Raw genomic sequence first — 19,270 nt, 5'->3', positions numbered from 1 at the left:
GGCGAGCGCACTTTGAGCCGTCTTCGTATCGATCGGCTCTGTCCTTCGTCGCGCGCGAAAAAAATTCAAAGTCGTACCTGACCGCCTTAACTTTTTACCCGGACGCATTCCGCGCGACGACGCGCCGTGGATTTCGTATTAAAGGGAGTCTTTGTCGCGCGCGACGACGAGGCGTCGCGGTGTTTAGTACGAAGGATCCCTCGCAACGCCAGAAGAAAACACGTCGAGCCGGTTCCGAGACCGAGAAAACCGAATTAAACTGCATTTCTGCATTGTTCTAAAACGCCGGCACCGCGAGTGCGCGCGACCTTGATACCAGAAACGACGCGCACCGCGTCGCCTCGCGTCGACTCGCGTCGCGTATACGTCGCGTGCGGTGGTGCACGCGACGCGTACAATTTCCAACGAAATCCCAAAGTCGCTCCAATTTTGAAACACACCGTGTCGCGTCACCGGGACCGATTACGGCCCGGTCCGCGCCAAGATAAGATAATTCGTTGCGCGATATTACGAGTGCGCGGGCATTGTCTTCGCGAGGCGAATTTTCAACGTTCGGTTTTAATACGAATTAATCGCGCGCATTAGTCAAAAGGTCGTTTCCCTCTGTAACAAACTTCTAGCCTTTTTGATTTACGAGCGTATGCCTGCTCGAACTCGCTTGTATATCGTAACCGACACGTTGTACAACCATAAATCCCTTTACACTTAAATAACTACTATCCGTGTAGATAATTTAAGTGCACGTCATTATGACAAATCGATTACACGCTCGGCGCACAAATAATCGGGATACAAATGACACCGCGAATATTTTGCCGCCGTTACACGCTCCGGTACACGAAAACCGACTTTCCCTATGCATCATATGCACCAAGAAATTTCATCGGCCGCGCTTGGCCTTGACAATGAGAGAACGCTCGAACCGCAACGATCAATTACGGACAGGATTTTCGACGGTACGATTTCGGATCGCGTTTAACGAACCTTACCTTTCCAGTTGTTTCAACGCGGTTTTCTATTCTCCGTGCAATATTCAACGTTTCTGTTCGGTACCGAGTGAGCGTACCCGAGCGAGATAGAGATAGGTAGATAGAGACCGAGAGAGATAGAGACTACGATATAGAGAGAGAGAGAGAGAAAAGAGAGGTGACGAATAACACGTTACAGAAATCGAGAACCACGTGTAACAAGGAATACAAATGATCTAATTTACAATGGATCCCCGGGGCTTTGAAACTTTTTATTTCGCAATTCACATCGTGAAAACTAATCTAGCCGATGTAATAGATCAACGCTTGATATCTAAAGTATGATGACGCGGGCACCGGTGTTGGTATTCCACTTGGGAATACCTGGTCAATCAATAAACGAAAAGTAACGAAGCGATCGCGCCCGCGTCGTATTTTAACGCGCCTCTGTAAAATTGCCTAGCAGCTCCTGCCTAATAATTGCCAATGCAAAAATTAAACAGAACGCGCGATGACATTCCTGCATATTGAAAATCACATTCCATGATACCTGGCCCGCGTACTGTGTCACATCCGCCTGAATGATTTTAATGCCTGTACAACGACACGGGATGCGATCGCACCATTCAAACACACGTGATAACGCTTCGCATCACCATACGCTTCCATTATCAGCTTGTAAATTTCACAGGCTGGCTTTATCTACCTTCGACCGAAACCGAACTGCTCGTTCTTTGCTCGGTAACGGTCGCGCCTGAACGAAACGTCGTTCACGGCGACGGACATTTTACACGTAGACAAAGAAAATCGGTTATTGTTCCGTGAACACGTTCCGCTCGTTCGAACGATACTCGACAATTTTTGTCCATCAACGATCTCGCGTCACGGTAATTTTTTACCTCGTTGCAAATCGAAAAGTACACGCATCGACCCGGGAGAACGAATCATCTCTAATCGAAAAGAAATCACCGCGGCTCTCTTATCGTTTGCTGTGTATCCTTTGTACGATCGATTACGTAATTTTCCGGGCATAGATGGTACACCGATACCAGGATCATGCGAACGAAACGGATGGTGGATTCAAGTTCGAGCGATTCATCTTCTTCGAGTGAAATGCACTCGACTGTGCACGGTTGCGTAATTCTTTTCCTAATCGCGACGCTACGAAAAGTATCGTACGAAATTGAAACAAACGTGGATTAGACGATTTTTTGAATCGACAATTATCACCTTGCCCGAATTTGTCAACAAACGGTGTATTCGTTTCGTATTTCACGATATAGCGCCGAACAGGATACCTTTCGATAAGTCTTGTACGTTTGTTTCCTATCTTTCATATATCGTTCTTCTCTTTGCATTATTTTGCACGGTCGTTAGAAACGACGTTCGCTCGAAAGATAAATTAAAGTTACGGTCAACGATGTTGGAACCAGATATCCATTGTCCAAGTTTATCGCTTAACTTTAATTCGATCGTTAACTCGCGGCGCAAACAATCGTCTAAAATACCTCGCGTAATTGCAGGCTACGATTAAAATTACCAAGTGCGTCGGACAAAAACTCCGACACTGTTGTAAATAGTAAATCGTCGGTACGTGGTCTAATAAGATCACGGTAAAATAAACTGGAAATTACAACGTGAAACGTTTCTCCACCCCTGGATTAGGTTTACAGCTTTGAAACCGAGCCTTACCTTCTGCGCCGCGTGTATTGTAACTTGTGTGCACATACACTTTTTTCATGGTACAATAAAAAGGTCAGTATTATTATTATCGCTATTATTATTATTGTTATTATTATTATTAACGCAAGAGTTTTGCTTTTCCTTTCCCCCTCGTAAGTATGCGAGATAACCTCGGTAAAGAAGTTACACATTGTTTGGCTTTATCGAGCAACAGAGAGAAGATGAGTTAATTATTTATCGACGGCGCGTATCGAGGAAGGAACGTTAGAAAAATGGAAAACTGTATAGAAAAAGAAAAAAAAAAAAACCGAGGATGGAAATTACAACGTACGAGAATGTAACGCATTCGAAGTTGGCTTTGTCGAGCAACGGGGAGAAGTTTAGTTAATTATTTATCGACGGTACGCATCGAGGTAGGAACGTTAGAAAAGTGATAAACCATTACGAGAAAAAAAAGGAAACCAGAGGACGAAGATCACAACTGTACGAGAATGTAACGCTTTCGAGGAACTGATTCGTAAATGTACGAAAAGTCTACGAAAAACTACGGCGAAGTACGAGATTGTTATTATTATTATTACTACCACTACTACGAGTAATCGGCGCTCTCTGAATAATTGGAGTACCGGCGTGTTTGTACATAACACTTCGGTAAAAATGTAACACGCAAGCAAGCAAGCAAGCAGGGAAGGAAGCAAGCAAGCAAGCAGCGTCGATTTTTAGAGGACTCAGCACGTGTCACCGCGTTTTTCATCAAAGCTGCAAGGTAAACTCTTTGTTTGTGCGCGCACGCACAAACGGCATTATAAAACCGCGCGTGTAAGGCTATCCCGGTGGCTCTATTCAAGAAGGTATTATGAAACTCCCTCGGAAAACGTACTCTCCGCTTTGTTTCACCTTTTATTTTGTTCTGCTTTAACCGGATGGGAGGAATGAAATCCAACGTATACGTGTACATGTCGTACGTGTCGCGTGGCCGCCAGTACCGGCCGCATTTAAATTCACCTACACACGAACCCGCGCGCGGGGGCTAGGTGCTCGCGCTCGCGTTCGCGCGCGCGCGCGCTGCTACGCACGCGAAACGACCACATTTCCATGTTACAATGTCGAATCGTCTCACGTCACTTTCGCTTTCTTTTTGTCGCGTGCAGGTACAGCAAGAAGGCAAAACACCGGCCTCGCCGTTAATTCTACATCGGTCGTTCTAAACAACGCCGCTTCGTAGGCGCTTCGAGCCCACTTTTGCGCTTTGATATTTAACCGAGCGCCGAGACCGGCGTAAAGGGAAACCTACGAGTTACCGCATTCACGAGTCCCCCCTTTCCTACGGTCTCCTTTTCTTTTTTTTTTTCTTCTTTTTCTTTTTCTTTTCTTTTTTTCTTCCTTTTTTTTCTCGATTCGGTGCTCCACCGGTTTCAAAATGCCCGGGTGTAACCACGGTCGGGTAGATGGCTCGCGAACAGCCGCGATACTAAATGTTTCGTTTAAGCGGGGATAAACAATGGTCGAAAGTGTACCGCTGTCGGTGACTTTCTTCTACGGCGTGCCGCGTGCAATTAGGTCGGGGAATGAGTAACGCTGCTACTCTAATCTCGGTAATGGGCGAACGTTCAAGAGAGTAACGGAGTGAACGCGGTTTACGCGTTCTTCGGCCACGTAAGATCGCGGAAAATCTCACGTAAATAATCACCGGTGCGCGCTAGAACGACAAACAACCGGACGAACAATGCGTCTTCGGAGCGCGAGCGCGAGCGCGAGCGCGCGTGTGTACACGTTTGCGCGTAACGGAAGAAAAATGCACGCGGATGGAACTCCCGTGCACGCGCGAGCGAGAGCTCGTTTACGCGTGAACACCGGCCCGTGGAATCGAACGCGAACGTGACGCTTCGCGAATTAAAAGGTCGAAAAATTCATTTATTCCGAACGCGGGTTTCGCGCGGCTCCGTTTATTTCGAAGTGTCGGGAGCGCGGCGCAGGAACGACCGATTAGTCTTCATTGAAAACAAAAGAGAAAGGAAACGATCAAATGCGCGCGCGAAACTACACGCGGCCCGACGTCACAGACCGTGATTGTGGTTATTTATATAACAGAACTGTGTAAATCTCGCGTTTTAAACGACTCCGGCTCGCACACTAGCCGGCTTTATCGAGGAACACGATTTTATTTATAGAAAAGCGATAATGACCATACGCGAACGCGATGTATCGTTTCGAAGTCATAGAACTGTTTACATCCACCCGTACGCGGACCGGTGTGGCGGAGAGGTGGGGGATGGAGGACAACGGGGACGAGAAATTCAAAACGATCGTAAAGTTTTCTTTTTCTTTCTCTCTTTCTTTCTTTCGTCGATAAGATCGGGGCGAGAAACTTTTAACGAGCGCAACGATTTTAAGACGAATCGGCCAACAGCGCGGTAAACGCAACAGGAAGTGAGAGAGGAGACAGGGGAACGACAAACACGAATCGGAAAACGACTCGTCCGGTTTCGAGCGAAGCGAAACGCGCCAAGTATCGCCGGGAATCGAAATTCTCGGTACGAGGTAGCGTGGTCGCCGGTGTGTGTCGTCGAAGGATTTCGTCTCAAGGTCGGAGGGATTCGAGCAAGGTGCGAAAAACCTTGCATCGAGCGGAGAACAAACGTACGATTCTCCGATTTTCTGCCCGCGCTGGTATCGCCGGGTATACCGTCTTCGCTGTCACGGGGACACACGGTTTAATAACAACGCATTGTTAACAACAGCCAACAATAGTTTCTTTTGATAATACGAGAACCGCGGCGGTATACGAGTCGTTAGCCGCTTGTGTACGCGTCGGTGTCCATTATCGTGCCCGATTCAATGAAATCTTTAAAACGAACGACTCTTTATTCCGCCTATATCAGTTGTTTGCTCGACGCCTGTTTACGCCGTTACTGTTGCAATTGCTTTTGTGTTCCCGGCCGCGTAACCACCCCCCGAGCCCCCCGGCCCCCCGTCACCGCGAACCGGCCCCTGTTTTTGTTCCTTTTTCCTTTTCTTTCCGCGCGACACCTTGCACCGAAATTGTCAGAACGGAAATAACACGCAACGCCGTGTCGTTTATTTCGTAAACAGAGGCGAACAAAAGAGATACACGACCGCGTCGTCGTTGTCGTCGCGCGTTAGCGGACGTAAACTCATTAAACGGTCGTAGCAACAACGACAGCAATATTTTTCCTCTTAGAAAACGTACGTTGTTTCTTCTTCTTTTTTTTCTCTTCATATTTTTCCATTTTCTCTCTTTTTCTTTTTTTTTTTTTTTTTTTTTTTTTTTGTTCGGTTATCGCTGTTTGGCTATTATAAAGTAATCAAACGCGCGAGTGTGCGCGTGGTCGCGTCTCTTTCTAGATACGATTGTTCGTCCTTTCTCAGAAACGCTATTTATACGTTGCAAACCGCAAATACGATAGAAACGCGCGTTTCGCTGAATAACTTTTTTCTTTTTTCCGCGTCTCGAGTGTCCGAGCGCGGCGTACCGTCGAAAGAAGAAAATAAATCGGTTCGCGGATGGAAACGATCGCGACGGAAATGGAACAGAAACCGGGGATCGATGTTAATTATCGCGGTAATCGTTCGGGCGTCGTCGAACCGATGGAGAGACACGGGTGAAATTATTTAAGAGATTTCCGCAACGCGACTAGAAATAATGACCACCCGTACTCGACGAAACCTCGCGGGTTTCCCCGTTATTCGCTCCACCTTGCAACCCGGCTCGCAGCCCGGCTATAAATAACGAACTGTTTACTCGCTTTTGCCCTCAAACACTTTTTAATGTTTCTTATTCCACACGGAGGTCCAAAGGCCCGTACCGGCCGATGGAAGACGCCTGCGTCCGAGTCCGAGTGAAAAAGCTTAATCAACCGCGAATAAGCGGGACAGGGAACAAACGGAATCGCGAAGAGAAATTCGCGAGCGTCGCCGTGGAACAAAAATTTTCCACGAACGCGTACGAGAATAACGTACGTCGATGCCACCGACTCGCGAAATCTATAGAAATAAATATCGAGCGCGGGGTTCGGACGTTGCGTCTATCCACGATGCTTGTACACGCTGCGAATCTCGTTACGTTGTAACCAGCGCGGGAACACGCGTCGCGAAACCGCGAGCGAACTTCCCGAACTGAGACTTACTTCTTATCTACGACTGTAAAATGATTATGACTCGAAACGCCTAATGGAAACTGGCTTCGAGAAACTAAACTTCCGGCTAACTGGGTAATTATCTCGGTGTTTCGTGCGCGTTCTTACCGAAGACGCACACCGCTAGACGCGCGCGCTTAGAAATACTACGTACGTATTTTGAAAGCTACTCGCGTCGTGGATAACGAGATATTCGATTGGTCGCTCGGCGGGCTCCGTGAACGATTTTCGAACGGGCACGGTGACAGAGCCGCGAGCGAGAATTAGATACAAACGCGGATAAAATGAGCGACCGGGAGAAACGATAGATTTTGTTGTCCGATTGATTTTCGCGACAAGTGCAACGAGGTCGCGTTCCGACACCCGTGTTCGAAGCCACGACTTCGGCCTGAATTTCGTCGCTTAATTGTCCGCCACGAGCCGTTAAATCGCTCAGATTCGATCAACGAGACCGAATCGACGAACGAACCAATTAAGTATTTTCATCGAACGTCCTCGAGCAACATTAAACCGGCGGGACGAAATCGATATTTAAATCGGCGCGAGTAGTTTCTTCGTTTCTTTTTTTTTTCGCGCCGCTCGAAATACATAATTGGAGGATCACCTGGCCGGACGACTTCGTTTCTCGATAAGTTATCGATGTTTCGACCGTTTCGAGTTTCGTCGAGAACGAACGTTTCTCGAACGAGTGGTCGCGCGACGCGTTTCGTTCGCCGAATCCGTACGGCAACGCGATTGGTCGATCGTCGAGCGCGGTGCAAAGTTCCTAAACGAACGAGACGAGGTGAGATCGAACGATTCGTCGTCTCTAACCTCGAATCGGAGCGTCCGAGTTCGTTGCCGAAGATCGATCGATATTATCGTTCGATATCGCGGAACGTGCACGTGGTTGCGCACGCGTCCCACGTGCACCCGCGCTCCAAACTCAACGCGACAAGGGAACGGAATGCGAACGAGCAGCCAACGTTGAATAACGTCGAATAGACGAAACGAAGAAACCGACTCGATCTCACACTCGGAGAACCTATGCTTGATGCTCGAACCCATTAAAAATCCATTAACGTTGGCAATTTCCGCATAGCATTTCTTTAGGTGAACGGGATAAACAGTTATTCTCCTAAAGCGAGCGTGCACACACGGTCGATCTCATCGAACAATTAGACGCATCTACCACACGGCAACGCGTCGCATAAATCTCAATAAAACGCACGATAACGATTGCTTACTCACGTGGTACCGGAGCTCGGCAAGAAACTAATGATTCACGCGAGACCGCAAGAGTACCTCCTCTTCAGTGTACACGGATGTTAACAGCAATTTCCAACGGTCTCATCGGTGTATCATTAAGGCGTACACCTGTTGACGATCCACGGAGGAATGTTCTCTCAGTCAGTCGGTGCCCGATTTTCACGTGCGAGGCACACTAATCGATTTCCCGGTAACACGGTACGCGCGATAGACTCCGCTCGAAGCCCAGCTAAATCGCGTATCGAGGGAAAACGCGACGGCTAAGCATTCCGACGTACAGGCTAGGTGTCACTCCGAAAACACCGACGGCACTGATCCTCACTGAACTACAAACGACGATTACACGGTAACGCGAGGCGAGTAAACAAAGCGTATCGCGGCACCGATCGTCCGCATTTTCCACCAAAGCGCGACTCGAACCTAGTAGAGGTTACGCGAGAACGTGTACACACTAGCGACGCTCCTCTTCGCGTCGACACGGTGCAGGGTCATTGGTATTCGGCAACATCGATAATAAAGCCTCGTTTCTCATCGGTCCGGCAACGGTCACATTCTCACATCGGCGACGACCGCAACGACAACGTCGCGACACGCGTCACGAATTCGCGCAGAAAAATCACACGTGCACTGTGTCCCGTCGAACGAAAAACCGCTACCGCGCGGCTGCGCGGGGTCGTCGAAATCCTGCCAGACCTTGAATCGTCGCGTGGAAGATGGAAACGATTCCGGATCGATCCGATGACGGTTAATCGTTTTCGCGTGAACGGGAACGGGAAACGACGATCGATGCGCGTTCGACTTCGCAGCACGGAACCCGCCGGTACCGCCGACGCCGGCACGAGATCCGATGAATCCGACACGGAACGGAGAGAGAAACAGACGGACCGACGGACGGAAACGAAGCACACACGAATGCCAGCAGAGAACGTGTACGAACGAACAGGCGAGAGCCTGGCTGCCTCGTTCGGTGAACAGCCCGCGGCCCCCACGTTGTTTGTCTCGCGAGTGGCCTGTTTACATGTTGACTCTCTGTTTACGCGTTTCGTATCCCCCCCCTGGCCCCGCGCCACCGCACCGCCAGCGATCCGCCACCCACCACCCGTCGCCGCTGCCGCCACCGCCGTCTTCCCGCCACTCTCGACCCCCGCCGCGTCCCCCTCGCCCGCGCGTCACCTATCGCTCGGTTTGTCCTTTTCTCCGTTAAGGTTCGTGGCTCGCCGTGACGCGCTCGCTCGGCTACGCCGAATAAAGCCGAGTTTACACTGACCGGCTCGGTAGGAGCGAGGCGCTCGCGACACGACCGTTCCGAACGCGAGCCGCTCGTTTTCGATTCGACTTTGATCGTTTCAGCCGCTCGTTCGGCCACGTTCTCGGCCGGCGTTCGCGTCCTTTCGGTCTCGCGCGTTTTATTTTCACAGCTAATTATTTCCTTCTTCGGTACGGACTCGGATACCCCGATCGAGTGCGTTCGGTACGGGTCGAGATCGAGTCACGAGATATTATTCGTTTTCGGTCTCGAAGCTTGAAATTCTCTATTCGCTTCCGGCATCGAGAGACTAATTAACCGGACTCGATTCGGCACGTTCGGTGAACCGAATCGCGCGCGTTGGACGCGACGAGTCGCGTCCCGGCTCTGCCTCGAATCTAACTTGGGTGTTCGACGTCTGGAGTCGTCTCTCGTCCGTCCAGTCTTGTTCCTCGGAGACCAATTAGATCAGTGAGTCTAGTTTAGATTCGAGTGCGTTAGGTCTGGGTTAAGCGCCACTCGGCGAGATTCGGGTTGAAGCTAAACCCGCTTGCTCCAATTCTCGAACGCCTAACTCGCCACCGGTGGGTCTTAACACCGAAACCGATGAACCAGTTATCGGTCGGTGAGAATCCATTTTTGGCACGGATTTCGCGCTCAAGGACAACGAAAAATATTCGATGCAAACGTACGACCTTATTTCCCAGTTATAGGCGTTGTCGAGCAACTTGTATCTGTTTATCCGTGCGTCGTGTGCTCGAAACGACCGCCTCCCATCCCACGCCCGTGGACGTCTGATTATTGATCTTTATTGGCTCTAGATCTCTAGATGCCGAGCGTTGCTTATAAACAATTCAACGGTGATACCGGAATATAGGAATGCTTATACCTCGGAAACGAAATTAAACAGGTCGTACGTTTATAAAAAAAAAACTGTGTCCGCTATTTTTAACCACCTCGAACAGCTGACGTGGGTCATTTCCGATCCGTGGCGAAGTCTCGGATTTCGGAGCACTTTCTTCAATTTCCGTTCGATGTAAATCTTTGATCGTACAGTGTTCCCAATTACGGATGAAAAACGAGCCGATTTCGCCGTTCGAAGGTTAAACGTCGAATCGATCGATCTTCGGAGCGTGTTTCATCGATAAAGTAAACGTTCGTAAATACGTTAAAATACGTGGTCTTCGCGATCGGTGTTATCGGGCAGTCGCGTGCGCACGTGTACGCGATCCGCGAATACAAAAGTCGCTCGCGAACTGGTCGCGGCGAGGGTCGTAGAAACCGTGTGTACCATTATCGCGTTTCTATACGTTATTTATCGTTTCTATACCCGGTGGAAGGCATTTCCCGATATTAATCCATCCGAGTGAATACGCGAGGAATATCCTCCGCGACGAACACCGGCCCTCGCGTAGATATCACCGGCTAATTGAAATTACACGACACGTGCTTATTAAATTGGTGTGCCGCGGTTTAACCGCGCCTCGCGTTTAATTAGATTTTCATTCTGTCGATTCTACTTAATCTCGTCGACGTTTATAACCGACGCGAGCGACGCTCCTTTTCCAGGAACTCTTGTAAAATTATTCCTCCGTGAAACCCTCCGTCGGTTATCCAATTTTAATTCGCGTACGAATCACACTACAAACGTGTCCCGTTGGAAAGAATTTTCCCGAATGGGGAACGATTCACCGTTTTCGGTATATTTTTCCTTTTTTTCTTTTTCTTTTTTTTATCGACGTCGCGCGAAACTCTCCCGCCGAGATTGTATTTAAAAGCGTACCGCGATATCGCCCGGCGATTGTTTATCGTAAACTATTATTGTACGTCCAAGGTAGACGCGATAATCGAAAAGAATTTTCGAGCAAAGTCCGCGTTGGAAATCGAGCCTTAACCGCCGCCCACGAACGCTCGTGTTGTCGGCTCGGTCACTCGTTCGTCGCGGACTGTGCGACTCGCGCCGCATTCGCCGAATGTGACAGAACCGCAAAGAACCTTCTCTCTATTCTTTCCTTACATCGGACCCCTCCGCTGTAACAGCGATATCACTCGCGTCAACGAGTATCGACGTTTTCGCGTTTAGTGCTCAATTTCTTAAACACGTTTTACGATCACCGATAACGCGCGCGTGCGCAGGCGCGTCTATTTCCGTTTATCGAAGGCTATCGGCTGCGCGCGCAAGCTCACCTAGCGATACGAACGATCCCTCGAAATTGAACTCTTTGACAAACGCCGATGATCTCGTCGCGACGGAACTCGGCGATCGCTCGGCGATCCGCGTGAACACGGACTCGAAATAGAGACAAAGCTGCTCCTTTCTGTGAAACGTGGCCAATGTATCTTCAACGCGTAATTCTCTAAGTGGAAACGTCATGCTTAGCAATATGGCTATTCAAACATGTGGCCCGCGATGAGACTACGCAGACTCGAGCCGGTTCGCGTTTTGTTCTCCCCACCGATGCCAAGCTTTTTCTCTTCCCCCTCTCTCTCTCCTTTCTCCCACCCTCACTCGCTCTCTCTCTTTCTCTCTCACGGTCAACAGCGCGCATCGCACGTAGCAAGAAACCGCGCAACCGATCTCGCGCCGCCCGATTTATTTATTTATTCCTGTATCGATGCGTGGAACGCTTCGCGGAACGATTGCGTGGCGTCGTTAAAAACGTTCGAGTACGAACGACGGGGACATAAAACGGTGACGGGTTCCCTTTAAAATCTCCAGAGCAGATCTCTCGTTTCATTTGTCACCGTCGTATCGATAAGGTCACAATTCCACGCCTCGTTATCGAGAACGCCGTGAGAAACGAACGAATACGCGAAACCAATAAGAGATATCACGGCTGTAATGATAATTTCCCACGGATCATCATCGGGTTACGTGTACTCGAGTTAACTCGATTATCATTACCGCGCCACGGCCAGATATTTATCTTTCCACCCTCCCTCCCTCTCCTACCCCCACCCTTGCCACGATGAGCTCGACCAAGTTGAAACTACAACGGAGCCGATCGATTTAGCCATTTATCAATTAATCTTATCGACGGTACGGGCCGGTGTGCCCATAACGAATTCCCGTTTTAATCACGTACAGCAAGCTATACTTTCGTAACGACGGGCCTGTTCAACGTCTGCTTCGCTAATAGCGAGTTAATTGCATCTGGTGCAGGGGAATCCCCTTTTCCGTCACTTCGTGCCCACCGTTGGGGAAAAAAATGTTGTACATCGCGACCGTTCCCCTTGAAAAAAAAAAAAAAATACGAAGAAAGAAAGACAGAAAAAACCTAACGAAAAGAAGAAACGAAAGAACCGTCCAGCGATGAAACGCGAGGCGCGGGGGAACGTTTCGTTGCTTACCGGTTTAATCGTCCTTACGAGAATTTTACCGTCGCGTCGAATCGATCGTCCCTTCCGCGGCTTTTTCATAGAAATTATAACGTACACGTGCACAGAGCCGCGTCTCTCTCGGTTTCATGAATCGTAAATCGGTAATTCACGCGCAACCGGTACTCGCCGCTGGTCACCACGTGCGCGAGGAAACGTTCGAGTGAGATACGGCAGGATATAAACGGGCATTTATTATCCGGGAAGTGGTTACGTCTTATCAATTCCAGCGCATATTATTTTTATCGATGTCTCGTTGGAAATTGCACCTCTTACGTAATCCCATTACCGCGTGCAAGAAACTTGTCCGGACAGTGTGTTGTTCGCGCTTTAAGCAGCAATTTCTTCGTGCGTACGAACGCTCGGTACGTTCGTACGCTACCTGCACCGCGGGCGCAATCGTTACGTACCGACGACCCTCTCCATCGTGTAGAACACGTTGGATTATGATGCACGACGGGTGATTTTATTTTCACCCGGGACAGAGACCGTGGCAACGAGGGCCAGACACGCGCCGGGACAGCTCCTACGTGTACACGTACACCTATACGCGTGACCGTATATCGCGTAACTAACACCGGACCCGGATACAAGCAACGAAGAACGGTTTCGGAAGAGAGGGGGTAAATCGTCGCGTAAACGCCTCGGTATATGGACCGCCGGGATTTCGTTTCGGAATTGGCGCGAGCGAGCGAGTGAGAGTCCGTAGATAAGGTAATCCGGAGCCCCGAAACTCTCTCAGATTCCCGAAACCACCCCCGGGGGCCGCAGAAACTGTGTACCTGCGGAGAATACGGGGTGGGTTTCGGTCAGTTTAATGCGAAACTTGCCGAATACGGAGCGGTTCTCGCAGTCCCGCGGTAGATTGTGGAAAACAATAAACAGACCTCGCGAAACTTAAAGGATCGCACGGTCGATTGGGCATCGTAAATGCTTTGCCGGGAATCGATTCCCGGAACTTTTCGATTTGTTTCGCGTAGTAACGCAACCCTGCTCACGGACTTTGCCTCGAGAGCCCTGGCTGAACCAGAGCCGAGCGAAAAGTATTGCCCGGAGAGCGGATCGGGAACACCGGGAGGCTTCAAGAAGGCATCGCCGTTATTAAGAACTTTGTTCGCTTATTCTCTTGGCTTTTTTTTTCTTTTTTTTTTTCTTTCTTTAACTACCGTTTACCGTTCCTTCTCGGATCTCGTGTACCGAGGAACCGTTCAGGTCGCGATCGGTGTTCACTCTGTGTCGGAATGCAACCACTTGGGCCAATACGAGCCCACAGACAATACGTTCCGCTGGGGACGTGGGTGACACTTGTTTTTTCGATTATCGTTGCGACGTGACCGTGACGGAGGCCTTTTTTCTTCGCTAGGCATCGACATGTGACACATTTTTATTCCGAGTAAATGTACCTTCTCTTTGTTTCTCTGTACATCGGTTATATTTTCTACACTCTGTTTATTCTGTTTTCACGATCGAGTCATCGTGAAATTAACAGGAACGAACGAGAACAACGACGAGAACTTATGTACGGACCTGATTTCTTCGCTACTTTCAATATTTTTAGTTCTTCGGAAAGTCGTTTTCTTTTCTTTTTTTTTGTGAACGTGAAACACGATTTTCTTAGCGTGTATAAACATTTGATTAAATTGTATATTCTCCATTTTGGAAAACGAAATTACTTGAACGAACCACCCAATAGTTTGTCGTTAGCCATGAATTCGTAATAGAAAGTCGATTATCGAAATACGAAACGAGACGCGTGTTTATAGTATCGCTAACCGTGAACCAACACTGTTCAGGATACAGTGTACGATTCGAGTGTTCCGGATAAGTGTTTCGGAACTATTAGACGCAAACGCGTAATTAAAAGTACGCGTTTCGTTTTCACTGTAACGAAAGTTAACCACGGTGAAGTATCTGGATTTCAAACAAAATGGACGAATGGACGATAGACAAATGGACTAACCATTTTGACGAGAAATTAACATGGAACCAACGTATAAAACGGAAAATTAAAAGCATCGAAATACGAAACAGATCTACGAACCGGTTAATATCTCGACAAAGGAAACTCGGTAAAAGTAACAAACTTGTAATACACAAATGTGCGATAAAACCAATTCGAACTTATGGAATCCAGCTCTGGGGAATGGCAACAAAATCGCATATTCAAAAAATGGAAAGTTTACCTGCAAACATTCTCCGCGCAATAATAAATGCTCCCTGGTATGTCGGGAACGGAAGAAATTATTCGTTCAACGAACAAACACAAAGCTGGAATATCCATACGAACTCACTGACAAGAAACTGCTACGACACAGTCGGAAAATTAAAACGAAAACATCCAAGAGACTTATTAAAACTATAACTCTCATAGGTGTATCGTCGAGTTTATCGTAGTACTTGCCGTTTAAAGTAACGAAACGGTGAAAAGCTATTGACCGATATATAAATATTTTTTCTTCAAATGGACACAAATAATAAAGGGAATATTTAAAAAAAGGAAATACTACGACGAAAGTAACAGAGCGGTACTCCAATTGGAAAAGAAATTCGATATTATCGAACGTTTAAGAAGAGACGTCCAATTTGTCAACGGAACGAGTGTAAACAAGGTGAGTGACCGAGAAAATAACCATCTCGATTTAACGTACGATAATTTACACCGAACAAGGCAGAAATGAATATTACAGGAACGAAGGTACGCTAAGAAGCGTTGAATATTGCATCGAGATGCGCGAAAGCTCAAAAAGGGAACAAACGTTTCGAAATATTCGAAGGAATACGGAACTTACCTGTACCATTCAACCGGAATTATTAAATCATTTTTAGACTATATTTACCACGTGCACAATTTCAAATACTCGAACGATTCACAAACACGAAAGATATCCACGTTACGAAGTGTGTACGTGTCATCGAAATACAATTCGATACGTTCGAAGGTGATGTTCGCAACAGGAAATATAATCCAAAAGCAAAGACGTTCAAAGTTGGTAAGATTTGAACCAAGAAATTGGGTCGTTGCAAATGGAGTCGAATAGTGTGCAATTTAACGTTACAATCGTCTCTTTCTCGATAACAACGCGTATCGTTCCTAACATACTTCTTCTCGATGTTTCTTTTCCAATTAGATTCGCGGCCAGGTGTTGCGATTTGTTGCGTTTCTCGTTGATACAACGATCTTCCGAGCGAGTTGTCGTTACAACAATATACGTATACACGGACCGGTAAAATTTACCGAGAACGTAAAGGTAAAACCGAATAAAAGTGTAAGGGTTCGCGGTGGATCACGAGTTGACCGATTGATCGACGCTCCGTCCGAAGTTGGATATCGAGAAGACCCCGGACAACTTTTCCCATTATCGTCAATATGCAGGCTAAGGCTTTGGTTTCACGTTCGAGGGCGTTACGGCGTCGATTCTATGGTAAAAGGAAACCGGTTAAATCGCGTCGACGACCTTTATTGCCGCCTTAAAGCAGTTAAGTTAATCGGCATCAGCATAAGAAAACGGAAGGGGCTGCGAACTTGACGCGGCAGGAATCGAATCGCCTTTCCTTGTATTTAGAGTTCGAGACAAAAACATTAACATAAATCACGGCCGCCGGTGGGGAGGGTAGGTGCGACACCGGGAAAGATCCGCGACGGGATCGAATGTTTATCCCGATTCCCTTCCGAGCGTTCCCTTACGGCGCACTTTACAGCTCCATCGAGCCTCGTCTTGCTTCCTTACCTCTCGCAATTAGTGCCTCGAAAACTTACGAACCATTTGTTTCTTCGTCGGAAAGTCTAAATCAGTACCGCGAGCTCCTCGTCGCGATTCTTACTCGGTGGGAAAGGAATCGCGACGTTCGAACATCAGTTTATCGCGCGACGACCACTTTTGAAAAAATTATTTTGAAAATTTTATCTTCAAAATGAAAATTTTACCTTTCTTGAAAATCGAATACGAACTCGAAATCGAGAACGAAAGTCCCTCCCGTCGAAACGGAGAGCTCGTTCGTCACCTGTTCGATCACTGTCTCGAGCGAACCGGGCAAACATCGGCGAAAGATTTGTCACGGGCACTCGGCAACGCTAACGTTGACTTTGCTCGCGATACGACGACTGTTTTTACGATAAATTAATATTCCGAGAGATACCTTGAAGCGAGATGTCGCGCGACGGCTCGTTGTCCGATTGTTATGTGCGCACGTTTGCGACGAAACTGAATATATTTACACAATAACGGATAAACGAATGCGCCGAGGTATAAAGATATAAATCAATCCAACGGAGCCGATCGCGACTTGAATTACGATAGCGTACAGAGAACCGCTCGCAGGAGATGTTACTTCGTAATTTGAATTTTAAATCCGTTCGAGTAATTGTTAACCCGTAAACAATGTGCTCGGAGTATTGGTCTCGATCGAAGCAACGACCAATACGACGTGTTCGCGACTTATATCGACCTAAGGGTGTTCGACCAGCTCTACGACGCGAACCTTTTGCGTTTACCCATCGATCGTTCCACGAGACGAGAATCGATACAGATGAACGTGATTGGTACGCTCGCAGAGTTGACACGTTCGAACGGTGTACGCCGAAGGAGATGGAAAGTTTCGAACTTCCGTTCGTCGTGTACGTTGTTCTCGAATTCTTGGAAACGAGACTGCGACAAACGAACTTGGTGACAAAGATTTTGGTCGCTCAAGGTCATCGAGAGATTCTTAACCTCGCGCGATTATTCTCTTCCTAGTTAACGAAAATTAAAAGTACTGCGCCAATGAAACGTGCGACCGTTAGAGAAACGAGAGAAAGGAAATCCTGAGAAAGAAAAATGAAAAAACGAACATTGGAAGATTAGAAAACGTTGCACCTCGCTCTTGTGAGTGCAAACTAGCTCGTTCACGAGTACGTTGCGACGTGACGCACTATAGAAGAGCGACCTTGAGCGGCCAAAACATTCGAAGTCAACGCGATCGTTCAAACGATACACGAACCGACGTGGCGTCTCGGTTCGTGGCAACGCGGGAAACCGAGCGATTTTTCGAGCGCGAGAATCGTCTTCGCGGTCCACGCCCACCTACTTCCCGCCTGAACAAGGGGAATGATCATTAGAGACGTTCGCGTGTGGGAGAAACCGATAGGGTAGGGTCGTGTTGGGGAAAATGCGTGTGAAAATGCGCAAAAATTGAGGGAAAGGGCGCCACTTAACTCCACCCCCGGTATCGTTCTCGACGAACGCACCTTGCGTTACGCGAGTGCCAACCCTCGACCTCAACTCTTTCGCTTTTTGGCGGGAATTCGATGAATTGCCAGCCGCCACGGGCAATAAATAATGCATTTTGTGTTTGCCCCCGGTAAAAGGGTCCACCCTTAACCGACCCCTCCCGTTCGTCTCCGTCCCCTGAGCTAACCCTAAATTTTAGAACGACTTCGGTCGAAGGCGATCGAGGAGCACGATTTAGCGAAACGACCGAGAATTGATACAGTTTCGGAAAGCTGCGTCGAGTGTCTCGCATCGCTTGACCTAACCCGAACGAAACCTGCTTCAAAGTTCCACAACTCTTGAATTGGTCGATCGTTTGCCGCAATTATTCTAACGCCGTTGATATCGGGTTTGGTTTATCGATCGATGTCTCGTTACCGCGTGGAACGCAGCAGACTTTTCCCGATCGTCGAAGACAACGAAATAATATAGCAAAGAATAAAGGGAGAGCTTCAAACGCAGGCGGCATTGAAATAAATTCCTCGACAATAGGAGGAGGCACGCGGAGCACCGGACCTGTTAAGGGCAACGGAAAATGAGAAGCGAACGAGGCGGAAGGGAATATCGGGATAATGGCAGCGCGCAACATTATAAGGTACGCATTGTCTGTAATTTAGCAAGCAGATCAACGCTGCCAATTACGGGCAACTATTATGTAGACAGCGGCTTGCGCCGCGAATCCCGTGGACATCGTAAGACGATTCGAGTCATTGGCCCTGAATTCATTCGCCTACGAAAGGATCGAATTAACGAACTTCATTGTCCATCGGCTTTCACCCGTAAATACGTTATTCCCCGGAGAACGGAATAGGCACAGACTCGGGGAAGAAAATTTCCCAACGAAATTATTCCATACGAAAATATTGTATTTAAACGGGGAGTTTAAGTATCTCCTCCGGAGAGGACCGAACACAAATATTCTGTCTCGATTTTTATTCTCTTCGGAATTGATTTTAGTCACCACGCGTTCAATTTATCATATTTATAGTCGATTGCGTACAATATAGTCGATAGTGTTATTCACAGTGGTCCGTTTTGAAAATTTCAACGAAAAATATATCGTTCTTTATCAATTTTCGACCTAAGGAATGTTATAACGTTTCGTCGACATTTTCGAACATCGAAACTCGAAACATAAAATGTAACAAACGCGGAAGAGACTGTACGGATAACTGACACGACCGTTGCGCTATGTGTTGTTGTTGTTGTTGTTTTTTTTTCTTTATTTCGCAGAGCAGATATTACGAGAAAGAAACGAATTAAAACACGTGGATGTAGAAAGCGGAAGGATCGGTGGGGAAAAAGCGTAAACGAAGTCCGTTTCTCTGGCTGATAATGATAAAC

General features: G+C 47.8%; 1 protein-coding gene across 3 annotated transcripts in view; it reads right to left on the bottom strand.

The window, feature by feature from the left end:
• Positions 1-19,270, bottom strand: part of Foxp (forkhead box transcription factor P) — a 337,294-nt gene that overhangs the window by 293,306 nt on the left and 24,718 nt on the right. Inside the window, exon 1 of one of the 3 annotated variants that reach the window (XM_076313236.1) lies at positions 8,035-9,039. The exons of 1 other annotated variant lie outside the window; for it this stretch is intronic. The gene's annotated coding sequence lies outside the window, so the exon portion shown is untranslated. Of the gene's footprint in view, positions 1-8,034; positions 9,040-19,270 lie in introns of those variants that run through there. One more of the 3 variants, XM_076313235.1, reaches the window with a different exon arrangement.

This window comes from Ptiloglossa arizonensis, chromosome 5, assembly GCF_051014685.1.
Source record: "Ptiloglossa arizonensis isolate GNS036 chromosome 5, iyPtiAriz1_principal, whole genome shotgun sequence".
In the NCBI taxonomy this organism is placed as follows: Eukaryota; Metazoa; Arthropoda; class Insecta; order Hymenoptera; family Colletidae; genus Ptiloglossa; species Ptiloglossa arizonensis.
The sequence above is the reverse complement of the archived record's forward strand: the minus strand, read 5'-3'. Positions and strand labels throughout refer to the sequence as shown.